Here is a 14,793-nt window from a genome sequence, read left to right on the forward strand (position 1 = left end):
AAATTATAGAACCAAAGTGGGTAGGGAGAACCCCTGAATTGGTAGCCAGCTGGTCAGAAGTGAGGGTGGCCTGGGGACCCGTGAACTTGCGGCTGGTGTCTGTGGATGACTGTGGCCTCAACTTGTGAAATTTGGCCTAATTCCAGGTAGTTGAGGGTCATTGCCAGCTGCTAATCAGCTGACCTGGAGCTGGGAGATGACAAGCAAGCCTGGGAGGTATCACTGGGGGTTCAGTTCCAGACCAGCGCAATAAAGCAAATATTGCAATAAAGTGAGTCCCACGAATTTTTTGGTTCCCCAGTGCAGGGGAAAGTTATGTTTACACTATACTGTAGTCTATTAAGTGTGCAATAGTGTTATGTTTAAAAAAACAATGTACATACCTTAATTTAAAAATACTTTATTGCTAAGAAATGCTAACCATCATCTGAGCCTTCAGCGAGTCGTAATCTCTCTGCTGGCGGAGGGTCTTGTCTTGACGTTCATGGCTGCTGACTGATCAGAGGGGTGGTTGATGAAGGTGGGGGTGGCTGTGGCAATTTTAAAAATAAGACAACAATGAAGTTTGCAGCATCCATCGATTTCCCTTCATGATCGATTTCTCTATAGCACAGTTCTGTTTGATAGCATTTTACCCACAGAACCTCTGTCAAAATTGGAGTCAGTCATCTCAACCCCTGCCACTGCTTTTACGGAATATTCTAAACATTTTGTTGTTATTTCAACAATTGATTAAGGTTACCATTGTATATGGGCACAGTTCATGGTCCTCCAAATTATCACAATAGTAACAAAGATCACTGATCACAGATCACCATGACAAATATAATAATAATGAAAAAATTTGAAGGATTTCAAGAATGACCAAAATGTGATGCAGAGACATGAAGTGAGCAAATGCGCCGACAGTCTTGCTCAGTGCAGGGTTGCCACAAACCAACAATTTATTAAAAAAACACAATATATCTGTGAAGCAAAACCAAAATGAAGTGTGCTTGTATCTTGGATTACTCAATGAGCCAGAGAACAAGGGTCCTTCCAGATGGAAGAGGGAGGCAAGAGAGAGAGAACCAGAGAGATAGCAGCGTGAGTGTGACTCAACCCAGCATTGCTGGCTTTGAAGATGGAGGAAGGGGCTGAGAGGATGGAGGAATGAGGGCAACTTCTAGAAGGTGGAAAAGGCAAGGAGTCTCCCCTAGAGCCTCCAAAAGGAATGCAGCCCTGCTGACACCTTGATCGTAGCCCAGTAAGACCCAGTTTGGACTTCTGACCTCTGGAACCCTGGGATAACAAATGTGTGTTGTTTTAAACTTCTATGTTTGTCGTCATTTGTTAAAGCAGCAGCAGGATACTAATACAGGGGTATTACTGTGTGTATGTTGAGGGGGTGGGGTGACCAGGGAAGGCCTCTCTGAGGTGACAATTAAGTTGAAATCTTCTGTCACATTGTTACTGGCTTTGTTTGTAAGAACCTCCAAAATGTAAACCTTACTTGATTCAACTCTGTTACACCCACTACTTACTGAGGATCCAGCAGGGTCACACTCCTCAGGATTTTTTTTTCCCCTCACAGCATTTTTGTTTTGTTCTATTTATTTTAAAAATTCAGTAAACTTGTGTGTGTGTGTGTTTGTGTATATAGTCTATGAATTTTAACACATGTGTAGATTTGTTTAACCACCACAATCAGGATACAGGAGAGTTCCATCACCCCATACATCTCCTGCACACTCTCCCTTTATCATCACATACGTTCCACATCCCTACCCCCAGTACACTGACCTATTTTTTCCATCACTATAGCTTTGTTTTTTCGAGAAGGTCACATAAATGGAATCACACTATGTAATTTCAAGATGGATTTCTTTCACTTAGCATAATGCCTTTGAAATTCATTCAAGTTGTTGCAGCTATCAATAATTTATTCCTTTTTATTGCAGTGTATTATTCCATCGAATGGATATACCACAGTTTTATCCATTCACCTACTGGGGACACTTGGATTGTTTCCCATTTTGGCATCTCTATCAATAGAGATGCCACGAACATTTGTGTTCCAGTTTTTATGCGAGCATAAATTTTCATTTCTCTAGGATAAATATGCAGGAGTGGAATTGCTGGGTAAGTATATGTTTAGCTTTAATAGAAACTGCCAAATTGCTTTTCAGTGACTGTACCATTTTGCACTCCCATCAGCAGTGTATGAGCATTCCTTTCCAGTTGCTCTGCATCCTCACCAGCACTTGGTTTTGTCTGTATGTTTCTTGTTTTGACCATTCAAAAAGTTGTGTAATTATAACTTTGCCCTAATGGCCAATGATGTTGAACACCTTCCTATGTGCTTGCTGGCCATCCTAATATTCTCTTGGGTGAAGTGTCTGTTGAAATCTTTTGCCCAGCTTTTAATTGGGTTGTTTGTTTTCTTTTTGTTGAGTTTTGAGAGTTCTTCGTATACTTTGGATACAAATCTTTTGCTGGATATGTGGTTTGCAAATACTCTCTCCAAGCCTGTCTTTTTATTCTCTTAATGGTGTCCTTCTCAAAGCAAAAGTTTTCATTTTGATGATGCTCTGTTTATTCTTGTACAGATTGAGCTTTTAATGTCATAACTCTGCCTGCTCCCAGGCCATAAAGATTTTCCATTATGTCATCTTCCAAAAGTTTTATCTCTAATCTATTTAGAATTAATTTTTGGTTAATGTGTAAGATTTAAGAATTTTTTAAAGTAGTTGCTCTAAGAATAGACATATGTCATTTGTCCAGTTCATTTAGAATTAATATGCTACCACTTTATGTCAAATGTAGAAATCACACCACCATATAGGTCATTTTACCCTCCTCATTTATGTTGTATTTGTCTTCTATGTTACATCCACAGTCATTGAAATCCCATCAGACAATGTTATAATTTTTGTTTTCAACCATCAGACATATTTTAAAGAGTTCAATGGGAAAATCAAAAGGAGAAAAATCGTCTATAATATATATCCAAATATTTACCATTTCTGCTACTCTTCTTCCTTATTCCTGTTTCAAGTTTCTTTCTGCTCTTATCACTCTTCTGTTGAAGATCTTCCTTTAGCAATCTTGTAGGGTGGGTTTCCTGGCAACAAATTCTCCTCTTAGCGTTCCTACATCTGAAAAATACCTTTATTTTACCTTCATTCCTGAAGGATATTTTCCGTTAAGAATTCTGAGTTGAGAGCTCTTTTCTTTCAAAAAAAAAAATGTTGTTCCACTTCCTTCTGGCCTTTGTGGTTTCCAATGAGAAATCTGCAGTCATTTGCACTATTGTTTCCCTTTAGGTAATATGTCATTTTCTCTGGTTGCTTTCAAGATTTTTTTCTTTGTCTTTAGTTTTCAGAAGTTTGATTATGATATGTCTGGGCATAGCCTTCTTTGTATTTATTCTGTTTTCGATTCACTGAGCTTCTTAAATTTGTGTGTTTATATTTTTCACTACATTTGGAAAATTTCCATCATTATTTCTTCAAATATTTTTTTCTGGACCCCCCTCTATTTCTCTTCTCCTTCCAAGACTCTGATGACATGAATGTTGGACATTTTGGCATTGTCCCACAGGTCCCTGAGGGTCTATTCAAATTTTTCCAATCTTTTTTCAGATTACATGACTTCTATTAGTTTATCTTCAAGTTCACTGTTTCCTCTATCATTCCTATTATGCTATTGAGCCAAAGCAGTACTGTTTTAAATTTCAGTTATCATATTTTTCAAATCTAAATTTCCATTTGGTTCTTATTGATACCTTCTATTTCTAGGCTGAGACTTTTTATCTTTCCGTTCATTTCAAGAGTGTTTGCCCTTATATATTGGACCATTTTTATAATAACTGCTGTGAAGTCTTTGACAGCTCAGTAAAGTCATCTCAGCATCCGCATCTGTTGATTGTCTTTTCCCAGATGAGTTGAGGTGTTCATGGTTCTTCCCATACAGAGTAAGTTTATATTCTTCCACTAGCAGGCAATTGACCCAGCTGGGTCCAGGTCACAAGTTCCCACCAGCCTCCTGTGGGTTGTGGTCCCAATGTCAGTGCAATTTTCAAATCTTTTTGCAGTGCTATTTGGATTTGGCCCATATGTGCACCTCCCCATGGTCGGTCTGGGATTTGGGCAGTGCTCTGTCCTCATTCAGTTGTCATGCTGCTTAGGATCAGACCATGTACAGTTTGGGGGTGAGCCCACGATTGCATAAACCAGTTTAAGGGGCTGCTTTTCCCAGCTTCTCCCTTTCTGTGATCTCCCCTGGACTTTCCAGTTCACAGAGGTTCCCCTTTTCCAGCCCCCAGGCCAGAGGCTGGAGCTCTGTTTACTTCTCCTCCCATGTGCTTCCTATAAGTGCTAGTGTGGAGCACGAGGGGCTTACCCACCTTCAGGGACCATGGCTCCTCCCACTGGAGTTTTAGGTTGTGCCAGCCCACCCTGCTATAGCTGCCACTGCCATCACGTGAACTATTGGAGGCTGGGGTGCGAGAGCATGGAGAAAGGGGGGAAAGAAAAAAAAAAAAGAAAAACAGAAAACTTCTGCACTCTTACAACCTTGTCTTGGTCCTTAAGCCAGAATCAGAGGGCTTCCTGGAATTCTCTTTATAGATACTAATATCCACTTCAAGGTTTCAGGCTGCATTGAATTCAGCCCAGGAGATACTGGAGCAGGGGTAGGGGGGATAGCAAACTTACCATCGACTTGGTGTTACTTTGATATCTGGTCTTCCTTTAAGACACCATAATGTCTGTAAAGCCCTTTATCTTGGGACCCAGCACATAGCAAGTTCTCAAGAAGTGATAGTTCGATATCATTATTACCACTTCTTTTGTTGCAGGCAGAAGAGACTTCAAATCCATGCATTCCATCCAGGTTTTAAGCTACATTCAGTAGGGGAGACAGGAACAGTGTGTTTGCCTCATCTTAACTTGGAACTGGAAACTCCCAGTAATTTTTTTAAAAGACATTAATACATGCAAGCATACAGAAGTGGTGTGGAGCTAAAGCCATCATTTCGTGAGCGCCTCTTAGGTCAGGCACACGACAGCTTTATGCTCTCAGTCTTAGGCAGCTCAGGTTTTGAACCCAGCTGTCCCTCTTTCCAGCTGTGTGATGCTGGGCAAGAATCCACACATATATGATCCTCAGGTTCCTTGCAGGTAAAACAGGGACAATCGCAGGAGCGTGACGAAGATGATGCAATAATATATATAAAGTTATTTATCTCCAGACCCAGCACATAGTTAGTGCTCAAGAAATGGTGACAGCTCTTGGTGTGATTATCACCACCTGGGGTTGCAAGTCACAGAGATGGACTTTACCTAAATTAAGCAAAAGGGGCTTAATTTGGGGCTCCCAGAATCCACAGGAGCTGACGGGGACCAGGTCTAGGGGAACCAGTGACTTCAAGCTGGGTTGAAGTTCAGTTAAGTTCAGTGTGTCCCACAGTGTGCCATCACCGCCCTCCCATGATGACCATGCTCCCTGGGGACACTTCCAGAGGGAAATGGGACTAATAAGCAAGACGTGTGCATTCTGGAAAGCTCTCCCCTCAAAAAAAAACAAAAAACAATAAACAAAAAACCTCTTCTCTTTTACTAGTTATAAGACCACAGGTAATTGACCTAACCTCTCTGCACCTCAGTTTTCTCATCTGTGAGACAAGGCTAATGATCATATGAACTGAAGATCTCATCCAATAACATCAGAAAAGGGTGATACCTCAGGGTCAGGCATAGTGCTCAGTTATAAAATATTATTATTATTACTACATGTGGCTGCTCTGTCAATCCTCACAACCACCTCTGGGTGTTACTGACCTTGCCCTCTGGGTGGAGAAAAGTACAGAGGTGCAGTGATTTGACCCAGGACGCAGGTGGGACTGTCTTTAAAGCAGGTTTGGTTCCTAACAATCTTACCTGTCGTCAAGGTGGGGTGGGTGGTTAGTGCATCGCTGATGTTGGGGCAGACCCCCAGTGTGTGCAGCTGATGTGAATGGCTGGCAGCCACGACAGGGACAGCATTTGGGAAAGGGGGTCTTGAAATGAGAGGAGTGTGGGAGACCCCTCCTTCTGGGGTCCTTGTACGTTGGAAGCAAGGTGCTCCCTGCAGAATGGGTTCACCTGCGTGTGCAAAGTGTGGCTACTCTCAGCACGTGCGTGTCCTGCTCTGTGCTTTTTCTCATGAAAAACATTGGGGATTTGGATGAGGCATCAGGATAAGAAACCTGTTTGAGAACCCACTCATGGTCTGGGGTCACAACAGGGTCCCCACAGGGTCTGAGGGTTGCGGAGATTGGCAGGAGGAGCCCTGAGCTGACTGGGCACACTGATCCCACCTGCAGGGCACAGCTCCGGCAGGGCAGGGGGGCCAGGGCTGGGCTGCCAGCAAGACAGAAAGGCTGAGTCAAGTGAAACAGGGACAGAGTGGCACCCACCGTGTGGTGGGAGGTGATGGGGCTGCAGATGGCATCTCGTTTTCTCTCCATGTTTTTTCCTCCACTTAAGAAAAAACTGTAACGAGACAGCCTATGGAATGGCATGATTGATTGTGTTGTTCTGGCCTTTGAGGGAAGAAGGAGGGGAAAAAATAAAATTATCGGACAGGGTCCTTTTAAGCAGCTGCTGCTTTAATTTATTTTTTTTTATATTTTGTCAATAGCTGTTGTTTTTTTCTTAAACAAGTGCTGTGCCTTATAAATGGATTTTGCTTGGGCAAAACAAACACAGTCATTTCATACTTCCTTCTAAAACTTAGTTAAAATGTGGTGAGTGGCTAAGATGGACACCGGGGGGACCAGCACTCAGAAGAGTGACAGGTGGCCTTCTAGGGACACACTGCCCGAGGCGGGGGCAAGGGGGTGGTGGGAGGGAACTTGGACCAGCAGCAGACCCGTGGCACAGATGACCGCCTCCTGGCCACACAGCTCAGGTCCCACGCCTGTTGAGGCTCCCTGTGCCCCCCTGGTGGGGACATTTTAAAAAACACAGATTGCAGCCCTCCCTTGAAGAATCTGATTCAGTGGGTCTGGAGTGGTCCCCAGATTGTGTGTTTTTTAAGCTCAGGTGATTGGGCAATAAATCTCAGCTCCTCAGCTTGACCTTGGAGCCACCCCTGGGAGACCTCCCTACCCACATCCCCGCCCCACCCCAAGTGCCCTGGACTCCTCTGGGTGCCCTCAGCCTCTGTCCCTCTGCTTCCTTGGCCTGCAGTTCAGACACCTTCTCAAATGGCATTCAATCTCCTAACACCGAGGGGGCATCACCCACCCGTTCACCCCTTCATTCAGCCGCACATTGAAAAAGTATTTATTCAGCACCTTTATATGCCAGGCACCCGGCTTGGCATCACGATGAGTAATACCCAGAGATACAGAGAAGAGAGTCCTCACCCCCCCACCCCTCCCCCAACACAGGAAACAGCTGAAGGGGAGGGAGAGAGCGGAGGCTGAGCAGGGGCCTCAAACCCAGAAGTCCCCTGGGGTGGGGCAGGCGCCTAGGGGAGCAGAGGCAGGCAAGGCTGTGGCTTAGAGCCACGCAGGTCCTATCCAATCCCTCCACAACTCAACCTGGCCTTGTGGAAAGCAGCCCTGTATTGACAGTTTTGCAGGAGAAGGTAGAAATCCAGGTTTCTGCATGAAATCTCCTGGTTTTTTAAATGCAACTCTGGTTTTCTTTAAATCCACCCTCCGTGCATGCGAGCCACACAAAACCCGGTCTGCCTGCCCTGTGGCTGCCTGGCAGCTGGGTCTCCGCATCTCAAACCCTCTCGAAGCCCAACTCAGCCAGGCCTAGAGGGGCTGGGGGTGGAGTGGAGGGGCGGAGGAAGAAGGTCCCCCATTCAAAGGCCCCCCAGGGTGGGTGGTGCCTGGCCACATAGCCTGACCTGGAATCGAACTCATACCCCTGGGTCTCCAGCTCGGCCCAGCAGTCTCCCTGACCCCCACCCTGGTCCCCGCGCCAGAGCCGGCCCCCTCCCGCCAAGATGGGGCTCATTTCTCAGCCCGCAACGTCTCCCAGGAAGCACCGCTTCACCCCGGTCGCTCTGTGGACTTAAATAATAAATTACAGAAGAGAGAGGGAAATTAAACCATGCCGGGTGGGGAGATGGGGGCTGGAGGCTGAGATGGACAATCTGATGAGGATTCAGCGAAGTAAAAAGGGCGGAGTGGGCACCGGCCCTCTACCCGGAGCTGCAGGGGCGCCCAGGCTGGGTATCCCTGCCACCCCATCCCAGACTGTCGACTGAAGCAGAGCTTCGTTGCAGCCTCCATCCCATCGAAACACTGAGTCCAGTTTGGCTCTGCAGTTACTTAGAGCAAGATGCAGCCCACTGCCAGGCGCCTCACCCCTCAGCACAGTACAAGCCTGGCTCACTCACGCTCTGCACCCAGGACGCCTCGGATTCCTCCCCCTGGGAGTCCATCCTGACCAGCAGAAGTGAAGGTGCCCTTCTCCCGGGGTGAAGGCCTGGTCCTGTGTGGAGTTTGGGGACCCCAGGGCAGTGGGACTGTTCCTCACTTCTGAGGGGAGGCCTGGGGAACATCAAGGCCCACAGAGACACCCACCCCTTCCCAGCCAGCAAGACAGAAGAAATTCCTTTCAGAGGGGTTGATACAGACAGGCTTGGGGCAGGTCAGAGGGTCCCCATTGCTCCATTGTCTTGGAGTAAGATGGTCACCAGAGTGGCCCTGAACTGTGCCGAAGGACCTCAGTGGCCCTGAAGGGGCAGGGGATGGACCCTGGACCAGGCAGGACTGGGGACCTCAGTGGGGCCAGTGTGGAGGAGCGGAGAACCCTGAGAATGTGGACCCAGCATGGACACTGGCCCAGATGTCCAGGAGCTCCGCTCCCACCAAGGCCCCACCCTTTGTGGGCCCCGCCCCCACTTTGGTTTCAACTCTAACCCTAGTGAGAAGGGGAGGACCTGCAAGTTACCTAGGAGACTCAGGGATGACCCAAAACACCTCAAAATGACCACATTTATCCCAAGTTTACTATAGTGGGGGCCAAGATTAAACCCAGTTTTAGAAGACCTGAGACCCATTTTTACACACCTGGGTTTGTAACCTGTAGATTCTGCCCAGCACCTGGCACGGAGTTCTCAGAGGCATCTGGTCCCGGCCATGGGCTTTGTGTGCCAGGCTCCATCCTGGGACTGGCGATGCGGCAGTGAGCACAGCTGAGTCCCAGCCTGTGGGTGCTGGCTGGTGTTGGAGGAGGAGGCGGGCAATACAAAAGGGGAAGTAATGTGTTCATTTCTGATGGTGGTAAAAGTGCTGGCAAGAACAGTAGCGCAGGACCCTGTGACCAAGCCTCGGGGGTGCTCTGGGGGGACCCAGGGCTGAGTCTCAAATGAGGAGAAGGAACTGAAGCGAAGGTCAGTGGAGAAGGCTCTCCAGGCAGAGGGGACGGCAGGTGCAAGGGCCTGGAGGTGGGACCAGGCTCACAGGAGCGCAGTGAGGCAGGGCCCGGCCGGCTGCAGCGTGGTGCGCGCAGGGGCAGTGGGCCCCGGAAGGCAGGGGGGGTCCGGGGTGGGAGGAGGTGAAGGAAGGAAGAGATCTGATCTGATTTACTTCTTTTAAAGGATAGCTGAGTGACAGGGGACAATCTGCAGTGAAGCACAGTTCAGGCTGCTCTAGGGTCCCCGATCCCCTTGGACGCCGCCTGACTTGGCATACGTGCCAGCCCCGTGGCCTCACCAGCGCCCCCTGCAGCCCGCAGCCTATTCCACTGGCTCACCTCCACAAAGACTATCCCTCAGCAAAACACAGCAAACAGTCCAGGAACTAAATTTGCTGGAAACAAAACATTTCCAACAATCATTCTTGGTTTGTTTTCTCTCTTCTCAGTTTCCCTCCACATAATATTTCCTCTTGTCCCTTTACCGTTCCGAGTCCTTCCTTCCCTCCCTCGATTTGCCTTTCCTTGTCTTCTCCCCATTCTCTCCGCACTGCTTCCCCCTCCCCCACACTCAACACTTGTGCTCTCTCTCCAGGGACCGAAAGAGCCCGTCTTCCGCATATGCTGCGTGCTAGGCACATCCGTGTGTGGTATCTGTGACACTTGTCACAGGACTCTCTCATCTGCAAGTTGCAGAAACCCGAACCACGTTGGTCTGGAAGGGAAGGGCTTATGAAGCTGGAAAGTCCATGGGAAGATCTCACTTCAGGCATAGCTGGACCCAGGGGCGCAAACCATGCTTCTGGGACTTTGCTATGGACTGAATGTTTGTGTCCTTCCAAAATTTGTATGTTAAAGACCCAAACCCCAGTGTGACTGTATTTGAAAATACGGCCTTTATGGAGGTAATCAAGGTGAAAGGAGGTCATAAAGAGGGGGTTCTGATCCCATAGGATTGGTATCCTTATAAGAAGAAGCGAGAGCGTGCAGGCTGTCCCTCCTCTTCCCCACCCCCCAATCACCACCTTCCCCTCCCCCTGCCCCCCTCCCCCCAGCACTGCCACAGGGAGAAGGTGGCCATCTGCAAGCCAAGAGAAGGGGCCTCAGAATGAAACTGGCTTTGTCAGCATCTTGATCATGGATTCTTGGCCTCCAGTTCTGTGACAAATATCTGGTGTTTAAGTCACAGTCTGTGCATTTTGTTACACAGCTGAGCTGACTGAGACAGACTGCATTTCTTTCATCTTTCAGCTGTGCTTTCCTCTGAGTTGCAGTCATTCTCCCCCAAACCTCCCTCCTCATGGAGGCCCCACAGCAGCTCCAAGCTGCATACTCACTGCTCACCACCCCGAGAGAGCCAGCTTCTCTTTGCTAATAGTTCCAACAAAGGTGTCAGAATACAGTCTTGTCGGTTGGGTCCCGATCGCATCCCCAAGCCCGAAGCCAGAGGCCAGGGTCAGGCCTGCCTGAGCTACTGGGAGATAAGATTTTCCCAAATGAGAAGCATTTTGTGGGTCTGGAGGCTCAGAGAGCTCAGGGACTTACCCGGGACCCTGGAGCTGATCTGGGCTCCGAAGTCTGTGGATCCACCCCTCTCCCCCGCCTTACCCCACCCCACCCCCACCCCATGTCTACACAAGGATGCTCCCCTCTGTCCAGGCAGCCTCCTCCAGGCCTCGCCTCTCCTCTGACCATCAGCTCCCCCAGCTCCCCTGCCTGCCTCCTTCCTCCCTCCTCACTCATCACTGGCTCCTGTTGTGACCCCCCCCAGTCCTGAGTTAAGCTGTGGGTTGTGGGCATGACTATTCAGGCCACTGACCCAAGTGTGCCAAAACCACAGCCTTATATCCTATTACCTGTATTCTTCTTTATTTCCCACCTCCATTTCCTGCCCAGCAGCAGAGAATAAGTCTCGATCAGTTTGGCGGTTAGTGTTTAGACGCAGTAGATTCAGGGCTCCCCCTCCTCCATCTCTTTTTCCCGCAGATTCAGCGAACGTGGGTGGTATCACAACATGGCTGGGGAGGGGACAGATTGGTCAGAGGTTGGTGTCTGTCCTGCTGACACCCCCCAAGACATGCACAGGGACATCTGGTTCTTGGCTGTATTCTCCCTTCAGTGTTGGCAGCCGATGAGGTGTCTGTGTCCCCATCTGGTCCCTGCTTGTAAAGGCCAGGACAGTTTTGATGGTGGCCTTTCCTCGTCACAACCGGGAAGCCCCTCCAGGCTCTCCTGGAAAACCTGGCTGCTCCCCCAGTGCTCTGGGACTGGGAAGATCCCTGGGCTGTCTCAGGTCCTCGCCGTGAGCCACCTCTCACCTCCTGTCTACTGTCACCACAGCTCATCTGGATACAAAGTACCTGGAGACCTTGGCCAGCCAGGAAACCAGGCTCAGGTTTCCCTTGCAATCAATTCAATTACCACCCTGGGGGGTGCTAGTCCTTCAAAGCTGCCCTTCCCTGGGGATCTGCATACCCCCTGGTCCCACCATGCACAGAAGAGCCCCAGCAGGGCCAGCTCACTCATTTCATTCCTTACACTCTCTCTTCCCCAGCCAGACAGAATCATTAACCTCATCTGTCGGTGGCGAAGGCTGAAAATGCACCGGGCAGACAGTGTTCCAAATTTACTGTTTATGATGGGACCTAGGCCTCTGGGAGCTCAAAAGCTAAGATTTAACTACTTTTGTTTCTCTGCTGCTCTGAATAGCCAGCATCCCTCGGGTAAAGAGGGCATTGCAGGCATCACCAGGGGAAGACGTCACAGTGTCACCCAACCCGGGCTGGCTGGGGTCAAGCCACAACCCTGGGGGAGACAAAGCCATCTCTGGTGACACTCTGTGCTGAGAGCCACACAGCGGGGTGGGGGCAGCTAAAGAGGTGGGTCCCCCTGGGGACAGGCCCATCAAGGCTGCAAGACACCCAGTAGGGAGCTCCTGGCATAGGCCAGGAAAGCTGCCCTGTCTGCCAGCTAGAGGCCAAGTGGCCCAGGGCTGGTATCCGGGCTGAAGGAGCCCATCAGTCTGGGCTGGGGCTGCGCCACTTGGCTTCTCTGTGTTTATACCTTCGCTAAATCCCAGCACTAGCAAAGCTGTGCTCAGCGGACCTGAGAGAAAGGTGACTCATGTCAGAGCCAGGACATAAAAGGGGCAGCCCTTGCCACTGAACCCTGACAGGTGGGAGGCGGGAATCAGAGGGAGAGACCTCCCCGCCCCCAGGGAGAGAGGGGGACTGAAGACACAGTGGTCCAGGTTTAATCCATGGAAGTAGGGGCCCCTCATAGGGGATCCCAACTCAGAGGAAGGATCACAGACTCCAGATAGCGGGCTCATTTGCTCCATCATGTCAGGGGTGTCACCGGGCCCCGCAGCACAGGTTCCTGGACCCTGAGCCATGTGAAAGTACTGACGGCATCAGTATCTTTTGGTTCCAAGTGGATAAAGCCCCACTGACTGTCAGACTCAAGAGGAAATATGCTGACTCATAGCTGAAAGTCAAGAGATGGCCAGGCTGGTCACTGAGAGCCTCTGTAAAGGTTCACTTTATGTCAGCTTGACTGGTCCAGGGGGCCCAGATATTCAGTCAAACATTATTCTGGGTGCGTCTGTGAGGGTGTTTCTGGATGAATGCACATTTAAATCAGTAGACTTGGTAAAGCAGATTGCCCTCCCCAGTGTGGGTGGGCCTCATCCAATCAGTTGATGACTTGAAAAGAAAAAGTCAGTCCCTCCCCTGAGGAAGAGAGAATTCCACATGTCTGACTGCTTTTGCATTGGGACACCAGCTCTTTCCTGCCTGCAGCCTTGAACTGAAATACCAGCTCCTTCTGGGTCTTAAGCCTGCCAGCCTTTGACTACAGGAACTCCACCATCCACTCTCCTGGGTCTCAGCCCACACCCATGGGCCTGAATTGTCTCCTACACTCCCCTGGACCCTCCAGTCTCTTTCAGGGAGCCAGGGTCCCTGGAAGGCCCTTCCATGCCCATGCTGCCCACACCCTGCCCTGTGTTTGTGCCATCCACAGACTCCATCTTTGCCTTAGCTGTCCTCCTTGGCCCTGCTGGCCAGCTGCCCTGCCAGCCACATACTCTGATTCCAGTCCTTACCCACCTCCGGCCCTTGCTTTCAGACCCACCATCATGTCCAGGATCGTGCCTGCTGGCCCTTGGCCTGCCTCACAGGAATCCTGCCCCCCACCTTGCAGGGTCACACCTGGAGCTCTAGAGTCACCCTCCTCCCTTCCACTCTGATGCCCTGTCCACCCGGTCCTTTGCTGCTCCCCTCTCGGCCACCCACTTCCAGCCCAAGACATGACCCTCTGCGTACTTTCACTCATGGTCACCTGGGAGGTGACTGCCAGCGGTGGGGGATGCTGGAGGCTGCTGGAGGCAGTTGGCTGGAGCCCCACAGTGGAGACACTTTGGGCAGCAATCGGGCAGCATCCCACCCATCTGAAAATACACACCCCTCCCCCGCCGATGAGTTCACTGCTCACCTGCCCTCAAGAAATGGGCCCGGGTGCCAGGATCCTTGCAGTTTGGTTTGTAATTGTGAAAAGCTGGAAGCCACCCAAGTGTTCATTAATGGGACACTGGGTGGCTAAAAGGCAGGCTAGTCATGGAAGCGAGAACCACCTGGCAGTTCTAAGAAAGATCGAGACCCACGTGGGTCTATGCACCTGGAGCTTGAAAACACATTGCATGCAAAAACCAAGAAGCTGCATGGTACAGTACGATACCAATTAAGGAAGAGGGGAAAAGAGTGCTACCTCTTTTAAGGTATCTTTGTATATTTGTAAAATCAAGAGGGAAAAAAGAAATCCTTAGTAGTTGCCTCTGGGGAAGGGGAGGAAGGGCTGGGGCTGGTAGTCACAAGGGACTTCACCTGGAATGTTCTGATTTTTTCAAATGGAGAATAGATCCTTGTATGACATGTGTAATTTATCATAACTGAAAAGAGACAAAGAATTCCAGCAACTGGACCACATGCCCCCTGTGCCAGCCTGTCTCCTGGCTCCCCGCCCACCCCCGCCCCTCAGGCCTTCGCCTCTCACTGGACCCGGAGCTGGAGGCTGTTAGATCTTGCATTTAAAACTCCTCACCCGCGCCCGCACTGGGGAGTTTCTTAGTCCCTTTCAGATGTAACTGTCTGTCACCAGTAATAGTCTTTTTCGATTTCATTTCCTTCAGCTCCTGCCAGCCACTTGGAGAGCCGCCTTCCCAGCCTTGCTGCCCACCCCCACCGCCCCAGCCCCAAGTCAGGGGAAAAAAATACATTTTTTGCCTTTACTATGATGTATGCGATCCCATAAAATAGTGAAACAGATATGAAAGGTTGAGAGAAGGTAGATAAATGGCTCCTATTATTCTACCAATCAAATGAAATACCTC

At 49.5% G+C, this 14,793-nt stretch overlaps 1 long non-coding RNA gene across 1 annotated transcript; it reads right to left on the minus strand.

Annotated features, from left to right (window-relative positions):
• Positions 1 to 404: 404 nt before the first annotated feature.
• LOC141574608 (uncharacterized) lies at positions 405 to 14,333 on the minus strand. The gene is made up of 5 exons (XR_012501494.1): positions 13,899 to 14,333; positions 11,261 to 11,422; positions 9,059 to 9,208; positions 4,698 to 4,883; positions 405 to 530 (listed from the first exon to the last, which is right to left on the minus strand). It is a non-coding gene; the product is annotated as an uncharacterized LOC141574608 (long non-coding RNA).
• Between the last annotated feature and the right edge of the window lie 460 nt (positions 14,334 to 14,793).

The sequence above is a fragment of the Camelus bactrianus genome, chromosome 22 (assembly GCF_048773025.1).
Source record: "Camelus bactrianus isolate YW-2024 breed Bactrian camel chromosome 22, ASM4877302v1, whole genome shotgun sequence".
Lineage (NCBI taxonomy): Eukaryota > Metazoa > Chordata > Mammalia > Artiodactyla > Camelidae > Camelus > Camelus bactrianus.